The sequence below is a fragment of the Microcebus murinus genome, chromosome 15 (assembly GCF_040939455.1).
Source record: "Microcebus murinus isolate Inina chromosome 15, M.murinus_Inina_mat1.0, whole genome shotgun sequence".
Lineage (NCBI taxonomy): Eukaryota > Metazoa > Chordata > Mammalia > Primates > Cheirogaleidae > Microcebus > Microcebus murinus.
The window spans coordinates 53,001,995-53,016,828 of record NC_134118.1 but is presented as its reverse complement, the minus strand read 5'-3'; the positions used below and the strand labels follow the sequence as shown (position 1 = coordinate 53,016,828).

The following is a 14,834-nucleotide window of genomic DNA, read 5'->3' as shown; positions in this document are numbered from 1 at the left end:
ACACATTTCCCTCTCTGGAGTTCCCCAGTGAGAATGGCGTTGGTCACCTCAGTCGCAAGAGATGCTGGTGTCATCTGAGGATTAAGACTTTAGGGACCGCAGTGGTTCTAGCACTATGGCTGTGGCTATAGCCTCTGGCTTTCTTCTTTGCTCATAACTGTCTCTATTTTGTTTTTTTTGTTTGTTTTTTTGTTTTTTTTGAGAGAGAGATTTTTGTTTGTTTATTTTGATCCACTGTGTTGCTTCAGATTCTTTACTTGGCACTTGAACCCTCTATGGTGTTTTTTTTTGCTTGTGAATAGCTGTCTATATTTGTTTTTTTGTGGGGGGATGAAGGTTGGTATTTCCTACTTCACCATCTTAGTGGTGTCACTCTCTTGATTTTCTTATATGTATATGGCTTTTTAAGAGTTCGTTGTTTTCCTCTTTTCCTCTGTCTCTCTTTTTGCATTTAACCATATACTGTCTTTTACTATATCTCCGAAGATTCTACTTTTATACATTTTTTAAAGTTACCTTCTCTTTCTTAGTTTTCTCTGATTACATCAGGGTTAGTTTCACCCTCTCAGTTTTTGTCTTTTATTTTGCTTGTGTTTCAAACCAATGTGATGAATCCTGCTGTTTTCCAGAATGAATGACTCATTTTCCAGAATGAATCACTAGGTAGAGTTTCATAAATCAGTCAAAGGGAGTTTCCTGTTCTGCAGTGTACATAGAACTGTTTACCCAAAACTTCTCCCCGCTGGGTGGGAACTGCATGAGAACAGAAACTGGGTGTGATGGCCCACCTGTTTTATTTGAATGTACTCAGGCAGGGAGCTGACTGTTTTACTATACGTCACCCCCAAATGTAAGAATTCTGAGAGCAAGGTAGAGGTGAGATCATTTGTATAACAGCTGTTATATAGAGAAACCTTTTATTAGCCTTTCTTTCTTCAGTCACATAGCTAATTCTTCACTTCTATACTTAACTTCAACTTGAGCATTTTACAGCGCTTCGTTCGGCAAAGAACGTCCCCTGCTACTTCCATTGCTTCCATTGCCACCTCACCCTCACCCCTGGCTGTCACCCATCTTCCTGATGCGTGAATCCCTGCCCCTGCCTCAACACTGTTCCTATTTCTTTCACTATGGTGCTTCTATTCCCTTTATATCTTAAATCGCATTTCCATTATCTGTACCCATCCCACCATCTTGACCCAAAAACTTAAGAATGATTAAAAAATATTCTTTGAGTCTTACAATTGTAAAGTTCTCACATGAAAATAAAAAGAAGTGCCAACAAAATATTGCTGACTTGGCATAGGTGCTGTGGGATTTCACAGACTTTTGTTTATATTTGACATTAAGATATAAACTATTGAAACAAAGAATGACATAAAGCCTATATTGGGCAGTAGATTTCACACTTACAGCAAATATAACTAAAGTAAAAAATTATTTAAAATATTGCTGAGAAAACAGAAATAAATATGGTTTCTTAAATCATGTTTGAAAGTTTATTTTGAAGTAGAGAATTATATAAATAGTCAAGCCTATGCTAAAGGCATTTAGCTGGAAAATGTATATTAATCCTATGCATAGTTAAATATTAATAAATCATGTTTATAATTACTTTTTTGGAAGTAGTATTGGAAACTTCTAAACTGGTCACAGATTTTATTCTATTTTGATTTTGACACTAAACACATCCACCTCAAGTTAAATTGATTAACAGACAGTATTATTTTTTTTTACCTGTTGCAACATCAGCGTTTGTCCTGGTAGCTAGAGAGATGTTAGCAATGGTACTTATTACCATACCACAAAAATATCTTAAGTAAAAATGAATGTGTTTTATATTATATTGTCTTACAACCATAAGTATTTGTGCATAAAATATAAGGCCATTTTACTAGGCAGGAATATTATCAGTGGAGACAGCTGATACAAAAGAAAGCAGGGAAGGTCGTGAAACACATTTGACTATTTCTTTTTTTTCTGATTTATCATCAAATAGAAATATTATTGAAAGATTAATATTCCAAATACAATCATGTGCCACATAATGATGTTTCAGTTGATGGTTGCTTGGATTAGGGTAGTGATGAAGATTATGATGAGAAATAGTCAGTTTCTGGATATGTGATGAGGAGGAGTGGTGTGGACTTTAGACAGAAATGTGAGAATCCAGAGCATATAAATAGTATTTGAGGTCATGAAACTAAATGAGATTACCAAAGAAGAGAAGAGAGAGAAACCATAAGTGATGACAACCAAATTCTGAGGCACTTAAATGATTAGCAGTTTTTGTATTAGACAGAACCAACACAGGAAACAGAGAAGTAGGCAGAGAGGGAGCAAGGAAACAGAGTGTGAGCCGTCCTGAAAGTGAAATGGAAAGTGTATTTTATGGAGGACAGAGTGATCAACTGTGTCAAAAGTTATTAATAGTTAAAACAGAATAAGGACTATATGATTACTGGATTGATCCACTGGATGTAATAAGTGATCATTGAATTTTGCAAGGAAAAGGTTATGGGTGACCTCAATTTAGCAGTTTTGGTGGAGTGGTAGTGGTGAAAGTCATATTAAAACTGGTTTAAGAGGAAATGAGAGGGTAGGAAGTGGTGCATCATCAATGTTTGCTATCAAGAGGAGAGGAACAGAAGTAATGGGGCAGTAACATGATTGTATCCTGAGGAGAACGATTCAATAGAGAAGGAAAAATTGATGATGTAGAAGAGAAGAGAGGGGTGGCTTTTATAGGACCCAGCATAGGAAGTAGTGCTCTAGTCTGTGGTTCCCAACCCCCAGGGCATGGACTGATACCAGTCCATGGCCTGTTGGGAACCAGGCTGCACAGCAGGAGGTGAGTGGCAGGTGAGCAAATGAAGCTTCATCTGTATTTACAGCTGCTCCCCACCCCTTGCATCACTGCGTAAACTCCACTTCCTGTCAGATCAATGGACGTATTCTCATAGGAGAGCAAACCTGAGCAAGCAAGGAATCTAGGTTATGCTCCTTATGAGAATCTGAGGATCCCAAGTGGAACTGAGACGGTGATGCTAGCACTGGGGAGCTGCTGCAAATATAGATTATCATTAGCAGAGAGGTCTGACTGCACAGTAAATCTAATGAGCTTGATTCATCCTGAAACCTTCCCACCCACCGCCACCCTTTTGATCTGTGTAAAAATTACGTTCCATGAAACTGGTCCCTGGCGCCAAAAAGGTTGGGAACTGCTGCTCTAGTGGAAAGGATGACCTTAAATAAGATCCAGTTTAGTCTCTGGGGACAGCACAGCTGACACAGTGAATGGCACAGATAAAGACAGGTGGATAAGTACAGTACTTGAAGCATGGGGATGTTTTCTTTTAAATGCTTCTATTTTCTCAATGAAAAAAGAAGCAGAGTCATCAGCTGAGAGTGATCATGTGGAAATAGATGTGGGGGGTTGGGAGAAAGAAACATTTTAAGGACCTTCCAAGAATGCCTGGTATATGGCAGATCATCATCAGATTATTATTGTTTGTGTGTTATTACCAGGACTACTACTTTTGCAACTGTATATTTTTAAACCAAACCACAATGTTTTAAGCAAAAAAAAAAAAATGACTTTAATAATATTAGCTCCAGATTGGACGGAAAATATTAGTGGGGAAGTATTTGCAGGACATCTGGATCTTACTGCATTTCTAAAATTGTGCCTATTGGGACGTACTTCTCTTCTTTTCCTTTGTTAGCCTAACTATCCTGCTTTTCAGATACCCGAAACCTACCTTGGCTGCATTACACTGTAAATGAATCCTACATCTACATTCAAATTGCAGGCAAGATTCTCATAATTGAAAAAATATTCAAAAATAAATCCAAATTGCTCTTTCTTTAAAAAGATGTATGCTACTCTGAAGGAAGTTGGAAAAGCAATTACTACAGCATAAATTATATTTATGTTTTTTGTTAATATCAACTCTATTTACGAAGTGTTATATTCACTCTAAATAAATACTTAGAAATGTGTACTTACACATGTAAATATAACCATATTTTTATTTAATGGCTTAAAATACACTTGATTTTCCTATGCATGTGTGGAATATCAGTTACGTATTTTTTTTTCCTTTCCTGCTCAGAAAGGATAGAAAAAAATTTTCTTCAGCTTAAACAGTTTTTTTTTGTTTTTGTTTTTTTTTCCTGCAAGTAATTTGAGATTGTGTCTAAAGAGCATAGACTCTCTAGACAATTTTGTCAGTGAACAGAACTGAGTGAATTGGTTGTTTAAAATGTCCCTGGTCATGGATTTTAGTTGTTCTGTCACTTTCCCTTACATTTAGGTTGAGGTAAGCAGAAAGTTTCTCATATCTATTTCTTCATTACTCATCTTATTGCACAATAATGTGCTGGGCCTCATTGTCTAAATTTACTGTTAAAAAACTCACCTTTATCAGGAATAAGTTATGAACTAATATTTTTTAAATATCCTGTGCTTTTGAATTATTATAAGAGTATATATCTTTATCTCCTACATCTCTTCCTATAAATAATTGTAGGTTTCAACATTCTCTAGTTCCATCTAAAATCCATCCAGGATATATGTACAGTGCCCCTCAGTTTGAAGGTGGTAGTTGAGAGCTCTCACTCACTAAAATGCTTTTACAGAGCATTTTTAATTGAGTTTAACAAATTCTCATGCCTAGCTATCCTTTTGCAGTATTATCAATACACAGTATTCAAGTAGCTACCACTCTTAAGTTCCTCTCTCGGTAATGTGGATCTTCAGTGTAGGTGAAGTAATTAGCTTTCTTCCATGGCTATAAAGAGTGTGCATAGCATGCTAAAGCAATAGAAAAGGTAGAAAGCAACACAGTTTGTGGTTTCAAGACATGATGACTGATTTAAAAAAGTGTAACAGACAGTATTGTGAAGCCAAATGCCTAAGATATTTATGATCAAATTACAGAGGGTCAGGAAAATGTTAAATTGTTCTTATCTAGTATTGGCTAGCTCTCATATTTCAAAAAGTGATATGGCATGAAAAATGTTAAACTTTTGGATGAGACAGGTTCTATAACTCAGGAGACTGCAGAAAAAATGTAAAATACCTGATATGTGTTATACAGAAAAAAGATTATGTGTAAGCACAGGTTTTCTGTGCTGATGAGACTGGATTGTTTTACAATATTGCAAATGAATAACAGATGTGGCATTTTGGTCTGTGAAAATGTTAAGACCAGAGAACCTGACCGTGTGTGTTTTCCTTTGGAGCAATAGTTCACTATTCACTAATTCAGTATTTGCGGTGACATTATATACCATGATCAGTGTGAATAATAATAACTGACATTAAGAAATATGTGGGAACAGAATTGGAGACCCTCTCTTAATGAATGTGGCTGAGAAAATTAAGAGTAAAAATCATCTCTCCAGTTTACACAAGGATAATCTACCAGCAGTACAATTTAACATATTTATAACTAATGTCCTCATTTTCACCATTTAACAAAATATATAAAACAACCTTATTTCTGTTCATAATAATGCATGTCATATACTATGTTTTTCTAATAGTGCTTTTCAAGCCCAGAAATTTAATGGTGGGCTCTCAGGAGGTAAGACAAAGGCCAAATTTGTAGAACCATGGTACCTCAATTTTGTATTTCAAACAGACTAATATCTCTATCATATGTTTTTATATATTAGGGTTCCATGTAAATCTTTCATCTCTAATTTCTCTGTAAGTTAAAAGATTCATTTATCATTTTATGATGTTTGCATCATTGATAAAATCTAGGAGAAATTTGCCCTGTGCTGGAAATTTTTTTGCTTGACGGTTCTCTAGGCTGATGTTTACTGTGTCTGCTCTTACCTCACAATTCAGGACAGTTTTATGGGCTATTTTTTTTGGGGGGTAGCACCTCAGAATAGAAATGTTTTATATTCCCTCTTAACTGTATAATCTCAGGACCACAGTTTTATCATATGTTCCAATTTGTGAAGTTACAGAATCTCCTTAGGGCTCCTCAGAACGTCACACCCAGAAATGGCTATTAGAATCTAACCCTGACAAAACCTAAATGCTCAGCTTCCTGGGATAAGCAGACCTACTTGGACACCCAATAGAGATCAAAACAAACAAACATACACGCAAGCAAACTGCTGTTTGGTTGAATGTTCTATTTATACACCTATAACAATGTCTGTCACAGAGTAGATCCTAAAGAAATATTTCTTATACCAGCACTCATTTAGTCAATATTTATTGGGTATCTTCTCTGTGCCAGGCACAGTTGTAGGGTATAGAGATTCAAAAGTGACACAAAGAACACAAGGGCTCATCATATTCATGAAGAGAAAAATATAATCACTGTTATAAAAATTATAAATGCTACAGAAACTCTGCCTACAGATATATTATAAACTTTTCTAGACAAGAACATATTTGGTCCAAAATGTGAAGGTTGAGTAGGAGTTTGCAAGATGAAATGGCACTGGAAAGATGCAATCTGGGCAGATAAAACATATGTGAAAAATTTTTAAGTGCTAAAGAGAAAATTAAAAACTCTGGGACTAACGATTGAGTACTGCATGTGAACTGTATTGCCAGGCAAGGAGCATGTGATCCAACACACTTTGTGAGATAGAACTCTGGAAAAAATTAAGTAGAATTTTTAAAGTTTTTATGTTTTAAAATAGAATTTATGTCCCAGATCAGGAAAGCAAACTCTTTGGGTTTTTCTTTCTTTCTTTTTTTCTTGGCAGGGTCAGGACAATAGGGCTCCCTCAGCCCTTCCCCTTCTTCAGGAAATATGGAATAAAAATAGTTTGAAGAGAGATTCTCAGTGTTTGGAGGGATGGAACTGGGGCAGAAACCCCCTAGCAACCAAGAACTTCTCTCTTCTTCTCATGCTGTCACTGGGGATGGTGGTCCAGGGGGCTCTTACTCCATGGAAACCATGTGGACCATAAGGTCCACTACCTTGTTGCTGTAGCCAAATTGTCCTACCAGGAAACAAGCTTAACAAAGTGATGTTGAGAGCAATGCCAGTGCCAGCACTGAAGGTGGAAGGTGGCTGTCACTTAAAGTCGCAGGAAATATCCTCAGTGTAGTCAAGGATGCTCTTTAGGGGGCTCTGTGATGCCTGCTTCATTGCTTTCTTGAGGTCAACGTATTGGGCGGCTTTTTCTAGATGGCAGGTGAGATCTGCGGCTGACACACTGGGGAAGGAGACACAGAAAGGCATGGTAGTGAGCTTCCCATTCAGCTCAGGGATGACCTTGCTCACAGCTGTGGCAGCACCACTAGGTGCAGGGATTATGTTCTGGGTAGCCCCATGGCTGTCATGCTACAGTTTCCCAGAGGGGTCATTCACAGTCTTCTGGGTGGTAGTGATGGCATAGAATGTGGTAGTGAGTCCTCCTATGACGCCCCCAAAGTTGTCATGGATGACCTTGGCCATGGCATTTAAGCAGTTGGTGGTGCAGAAAGCATTGCTGAAGATCAAGAGGGAAGTGCCATACTTCCAATGGTTCATGCCCATCACAAACATGGGGGCTCAGCAGAGGGGGCAGAGATGATGGCCATTTTGACTTCACCCTTCAAGTGAGCCCCAGTCTTTTCTAAGGTAGTGAAAACACCAGAAGACTCCACAACATATTCAGCACTAGCATCACCCCATGTGATGGTAGGATCTCACTCCTAGAAGATGGAGATGAGCCTCCCATTGACGACAAACTTCCTGTTCTCATCGTCAACTGTGCCATTAAACCTGCCATGGGTGAAATTATACTGGAACATATGTATTTGAGGTATGTAGTTGAGGTCAATGAGGGGGCCATTGACAATAACAATATCCACTTTGCTTGAGTTAAAAGCAGGCCTGTTGACCAGGAACCTAATATGACCAGATCCATTTGTTCCGACCTTCACTATAATGTCTCAGAGATGTCACTGGCCCTACATGAGAAGATGTGGCTGTCTGTCAAATGGGGAGAAGCAGAGAGCAAGAAATAAAGTATTTGAATGCCATTGACTGGCTAGCAATATTTGGACTATTAGGCATTGTGTAGGTTTGGACTGCCTAGAAGTCCTCTGCACTGTATCCATGAAGGCCCCAGTTTTGGACCATGGTGTCTGGTCACTGTGGTTGCTATTTCAAGTACCCTTTAGAGATTACCATATCCCCTGTTGTCATTTTAGCAGAAGCCTGGCCATAAGACCATGTCAGAGTTCTTGCAGGGTGGAGGGAATGAAGAAAAAAATAGAATATCCTATTGTAATTATATATTAATGAAAGGACTCTGGCAACATTTATAACAGTGAAGGAGCATTTACAATGATTGGATATTAGGTGTAAAGTAACTAGCACTGTTAGGGGAAATCTGCTCAGACCTGCTCAGCATCAAAAGCACTTGAGAATTCTTATTAAGAATGACCAGTTTGTAATCTGATCATTGTATTTAATGACACAACTATTTTTGTCATCTATTTAAGTAAGTTGTTTTCATTAAATATGAAATAAGACTTTTAGGGTATGCATAATATTTAAACTAATATCATTAATATTATAAATTATCTCAGCTGCTCTATTATATATGTATATGATCTGATTTAGTATTACAACAATGTTATCAACTAGTATTGCATTTCATTACAAAAGTGATCCATGTAACCAAAAACATTTGTATCCCTGTAATATTTTGAAATAAAAAATAATAAATAAACTTTTAAAAATACATAAATAAATAAGATAAAAAACTGAACAAAAAGTGATTGAGTAAAGTTACTTATCAGGAAATGATAAAACCAGAAATACTGCACGCTTGTATTCTCAAATACAGTGTTTTATTCACTTTTTCATAAAGCCATATCAACTGGGTTAAAACTTGTAAAGTGGTCTTCAATTTAAGTTATTAAAAACTACTATATTGAGAAAGAAACATTGTCCATGTTTTATTTGAGATTAATGATGTTAATTCCTATGCTCAACTACCATTATGATTTTCTCCAACTTGATTATTTCTATAATTAATAAAAAGGATTATATGGAATATCGTTTTGAAGCCATATACACAATGTCCAAATATTCAGATTTAAAAATTTAACCTGCAATTGATTTTTTAGCAGCAATAAAAAGTGACTTCTGGTAGCAATTTGTGGACTCTGTGCATAGTATTTAATAGACTTATGGCTTGAAATAAAGCAAAAGGACAGATACGACTTAAGGGAAAAAGAGAATCGAAATGGAAGATGGATTTGGCATTGTTAGAAGTTGAGATAATAAAACCCTAAAGTGTAATTTAAATAACAGCTTCAGGTAGTTAAAAAACCTTAAACCTGGTAATGAAATAACTGCTATATAGTTACTGAAATTGACAGAATAATTGCCTTCTTAGTCATGAAATACAAGCTTTAAAATTTAGTCCTAGGCTCAGAATCAAAAGTAAACATTTTTATGAACAAATCATAATTAATGTGAAGCATTTGCAAACACTGCACACTTTGTGGAAAGAACTATTCATAGACGTTCACATCATGGTTGAGCTCACGTAGATCTCTTCTATGCACACGTCCCATGCTTCTACCCAGGCAGGGTTGTAATTAGCATATGCCTTCAATTGAAGAAAAATTTTAAAGATCCATTAATTACTGTTAAATTTTTCATTATGCTTAAACTTGCTCAAATGGAAAGATTGGAAGTGGAATTACAATTCCAAGGGTGAAAGCCATGACTATTTTATTATCTCTATAGCTTTGTCAGAATTAAAAAAAAAATTGAGCTGATAATCTAGTGCATATTTATATATTCATAGAAAAAGTGATTTCAACCATTTTTTAGTAGTTACATTTTATGTTAACTTAGTTGTGTTTGCTTATGATATTTTTATTCTTTGGATATTTTTAAAAGCCACAAATTATTGTTATGTATCATAATATCCTTGTTAGTTTTTGAAAACCTGAGTATTATAGACAGAAGTATTTTAATCATTTTTAAAATATGTATAGATTTTTAAATGATCAGTGACTTAAGAAGATATATATACACAATTTGAATATTTAAAATAGTAATCAATTATTATATACATTTTTCATAATTTCTTCATATTGACCATGTTGAAATTTACCTGAGCCCTATGTCCTTGAAAATGATGGTGATAAAGAAACTGTCATCCTTTTGAGTTCCAGGATATGGTTTACAAAAGAAAACCAAACAAAAAAAACCTGTCTTTCCCCTTATGACTTATTTAAGACTTGTGGATGATACCCTTGTTCACCTATGACAAAGCCAGACATAGACCTTCTAAGACCTTCCATTCTTTGTCTCATAAATGTTTAGCTGAACTCTTTGCCCCCTAATCAATTTGGACAGAGAACCTAACTTCTAACTTAACTCGACCAAAATTTAGTTAGGCTTCTCTCCTTCCCACAGATCCCTGAAACTTGGCTTTCTCCTGAGTTTAAACAAGCATTGAAACATGGAAAAATTCCTTAGTAATGCTAACTGAAAATCCTCTGACTGCAGAGAAAAACGCCCCCTGATCAAAAGTCATGCCATTTGCTCATCCAAGTCCCCAACATCTGGTCTTTCTAGTCTTGGTTATTCTTCTCTGTAAAAGAAAATGGCTTTTTTCCTGACCTGTGAGACATTTGTAAATCTGCTGGTCAGAGTGTTCTTCCTGTAGCAATAGTCTTTGGAGTAAAGTCTTTTCTGACCTAAGTCCAAGTTTGTTTTGTTTGATGGTTTTCTGGTGTTATGAATTGGATGAGTGCTGACTCCCTCAGAAATAGCATTCTTCACTCAGGTGCTCATGCCAGCTTTTTGGGTCCTTTGTATCCTTTTCCTCACTGGAGAAATCAGTGTCTATGGTGGTGAGTCAGACTGGTTTAGTCACCATAGACACTGCCTAAACCAGTGTGACAGTTGTCTTATCTGTAGAAGCACAGTAAGGCATTAATTTGATTCTTTCAGGCAAAGAAATGGTTTTTGGCCCCCATGAGGACTATCATGGTTTTCCTTTGTTCCTGTAATGAGGATTGAGCAAGGGTGTTTCCCTGGCTCTTCCATTGAGGATTGTGCTGGAGGTTGGGGGTTGAGGGTGAGCTACTTTGACCACTAGCATGGGGACCCTGTAATTTCCCCAGGTTCTTTAGGATCTTATCTTTGATTTAATTATTTTAATTCACTGCAATTTTTCACTGTATTGGCATCCTTTCTCCTTTTCTTCTGCAGAAAGATAAGATAAGATCTTTAGGATCTTATCTTTGATTTAATTATTTTAATTCACTGCAATTTTCACTGTATTGGCATCCTTTCTCCTTTTCTTCTGCAGAAAACTACATACTTCATCATTAAGGCACTAATTCAGTTCCATAGATTCAAATATGGCCACATTTTGTTAAAGAATATTTCGAACTTCAATGACTTCTTGGGAAATTTGGGATCTCCCTGCACTGGCTCTTCTAAGATGTCCCCCTTATCATCACCAAGCCTCCCTCTTCTTTCTTTTTACCATCTTTGACCTTTCTTTCCCTTCCCTTAAATCCTTGATCTGCCTCTTTAACCACTCCTGCTCTCTCCATCCCTCTACCCAAACCTCTCAAACTTTTTCTCTCCCATTTTGGCCATCACATCACTCCCTATGGTCACTCAAGCTTCAGGCTCCCTCCCCATCAGGGGCTTCTGAAGGGCTCAAGAGTCCTAAGAGGAACCACATGAGGCTTAAAAAACTGGAAACATGCTGAATCTTTTATCCACTCATATGGGGGATTTGGAGATAACCCAATGGACTTTTGGTTTCTCCTTAGGCTCTCAGCCAAAATTGAGTTCACAGTCTTCATAAGATTACACATGAAGGCAAAGAAAATCTTAAGGCTCTTATCCACAGATATCAGTGGGGACACATTAGCTTTATGTTGACTGAGTAATGTTAATTTGTCTTATCTGCTAAAAACACAATCTTAGTAAAGGTGTGGCAATTGAGAGAGCCAGGTCCCTTATATAAAGCAATCTGATTCATTTTTCTGTGCTTATCCCCAACTCCTGTCTAAAATTTTGAAATTGAATCTATGAGATCTTTATCTGTGTCTGTCTGAATGTTTATAAATATACATGTGTGTATTTTTGTATGTAAGTCATATATAGGTAATATTTTCCTACCCTCAAAAGATATTATCAATTTATGGTATAAAAAATTTTAAGGGTCTCTTTCCTATTGGCTTAATAATAAATAAGCACATATATAAATTAGCTCTTCCTATAATTCCCAGATATTAAGAAAATTGAACTTCTAATACTTCCAATAGTATTTTTATAGAAACTATGTTTTAATTTTATATACTTTTTGCCTTTCATTTTTATGGTACATAGAAGAGAGTAGATAGATAAATAGGTGACTCAATCTCGGTCTGTTAATGTTCATCTTTACCAAATTAAGAAGTTGTACTATAATGAAGTATATTGGCATAAAAAATTGTGAAATGTATATTCATAAACTCTGCTTGTCTCCTATAGAATATTGATGTGACAGACAATTCAGAATTATTTACCTCATGGTTTCATCTGTAAAATAAAAGTTATTATAGTTATAACCAATCATATAAATAAGAATCTACAGGGAGAAATAATATCAGAAAGAAAAACTTTAGTATACAAATTATAGAACATTTTTTTAAGTAAAAGATAGTAGTTTTGTTTTAAGGTAAAATGATTGATTGTTCAGAATGAGTAAGAGGAAACTGTAGATCAAAATTTGAATGAATATAGAAAGCTGTGTAAAATTTGTAGAAAAAGAATTTTATCTGTTGTGGTCAAAGCTAGCTAAGGTTTCATGGGATTATGTATAAAAAAGAACTGCAGTATCAAATATTATGCAGGAACAAGATTAGAATTTGGTTTTCTCTCTGTTAAAATGACAAGAGTTTCTTAATAAGAGTTTACAGAATGTTTTTCTTTACCTTGTGAATAATCTACCTTGAAGGCAAAAATTCTGTCTTTTACCAGAATAATTTCTTGTGCTTTTGTTGACTTTATCATGTCCTTGAATATTTAAGAGAATCAAGTCTTTTTGCCTTTGAAAGAACTAAGGTTCTTTACAGTCATGTTACCTCTTGTGTTTGCTTTTAAAATCCTTATCGACCCTCTCAATAAATAGATAGATAGCCAAGTATTTTCTCAGTAACCTATGATCCTAGTTAATAGTGTTCAAACCTCCTTACACCTTTTGACATTTTTGCCTTCCCAAAACAAATTCTAAATGTTATCATTTGCACCTAACACTGTCTTTGAGATTTCCCAAAGGGCCCTTGAGAATCATAAAGGAATTGGGTTTTCACCTTCCTATGAGAGAGGTGTTACAAATAATTAAGGTTATTTAATATGTTATAAGTTACATGGGAGGCATTGTAAATCAAAAGAGATGGTAAGCATTCCCTTGATTCAATTTTTCATAAGGGTAAATGTTATTAATATAAATATTTCAGAAATTATAAGAAGTTCCTAGAGATTTAGCAGTGCCCTTGCTGTCTATAATATATTTCTATTTTCCAGAGAACTCTGACTGCACAATAAATGTAATGCACTTGAATCATCTCAAAACCATCCCCCACTCCAGCCCTGGTCTGTGTAAAAGTTGTCTTTCATGAAACTAGTCTGGTGCCAAAAAGGTTGGGGACCACCGCATTGAGATATAATCTTTCCTTTGGCTTTATTATCATTCTGTCATAAAATGTTAAACATACATCAATATCTTTAGACCTTGACAATTTCAATACAATATGCTAGAATTTTTCCCAAAATCTAACTAAACTCAATTGTCACTCATTTAATTAAAACTAAAATTATACTGAGTTATTCTCTCATTTTATTTTACATATTTTAATAATGATTATGACTCACCACTCTTTTTGACTTCTTTGATATGTCTATTTATGATTACATCAATAAAATGTCAAAATAACCCATTTGGTTAGGAGATAAAATAAGCTTTCAGAAGTTATTGAAAGGTTATGAACAAAATGTTTAACTTGCTTCAAATTATTTTGAAGTTCTCTGGAGTATATATGCAGATATTCTTAAAATTTTAGAACTTGAAATATTAAGCAAGTAAGTCAAGGGACTTCTGATATCTGATAAAATGGTAACTACCACATGCTTTTGGATTTCTCCCATATTATTTACTCCAAAGAAATTACAGAAGCCATAGTGAAGCACAGATTTGAAGAATTAATACTAGAGTGAGCAACCTGGGAGATCAGAGGCTGCTGTGAATTTGTACACATAAAAGAGAGAGAGGGGATAGCATATGAGTTAACAGTGTCCTGGGAGAAAGAGATATTGCAGGAGGATACTGCAATGGGGGGCAGTTTTAAAATTCTCACCTTGGGACATCATCTTGGGAATGCCATTGTTTTTCATCACTCCAGTAATGTGTAGCAACATCCTATGTATTGGCCCCAATGTCCTGAATTGTTGATGGAACAGGTGTGCAACAGGGTGGGAGGTCGATTGATTTATGTTACCTCCTCCAAACCCAGGGGTTGGTGATATGCTGCTTAGATAGAAAGCTTTTCTGAGTGCTTCCTTTCCTAAGAATATTATTTTAGAAGAAATTGCTAATTACCCAGGTGTTTGTTGAATTTCTTGTACCTGGATGTATAAATCGCTAGTAAAACCAGGAAAGTTTTCCTCAATTATTCCCTCAAATAAATAGGTTTTTCAGCCCTTGTGTATTTTCTTCCTCACCCTTAGGAACACCTGTGATTCTTCTATTTGGCTGTTTTACACAATCCCATATTTCTTATAAAGCTTTGTTCATTAATCTTAATTCTTTTTTTTTTTATTTTTGACTGACTAAAT

General features: G+C 35.6%; 1 pseudogene; it reads right to left on the bottom strand.

The window, feature by feature from the left end:
• Positions 1-6,919: 6,919 nt before the first annotated feature.
• On the bottom strand, positions 6,920-14,417 carry LOC105865104 (glyceraldehyde-3-phosphate dehydrogenase-like; annotated as a pseudogene).
• Between the last annotated feature and the right edge of the window lie 417 nt (positions 14,418-14,834).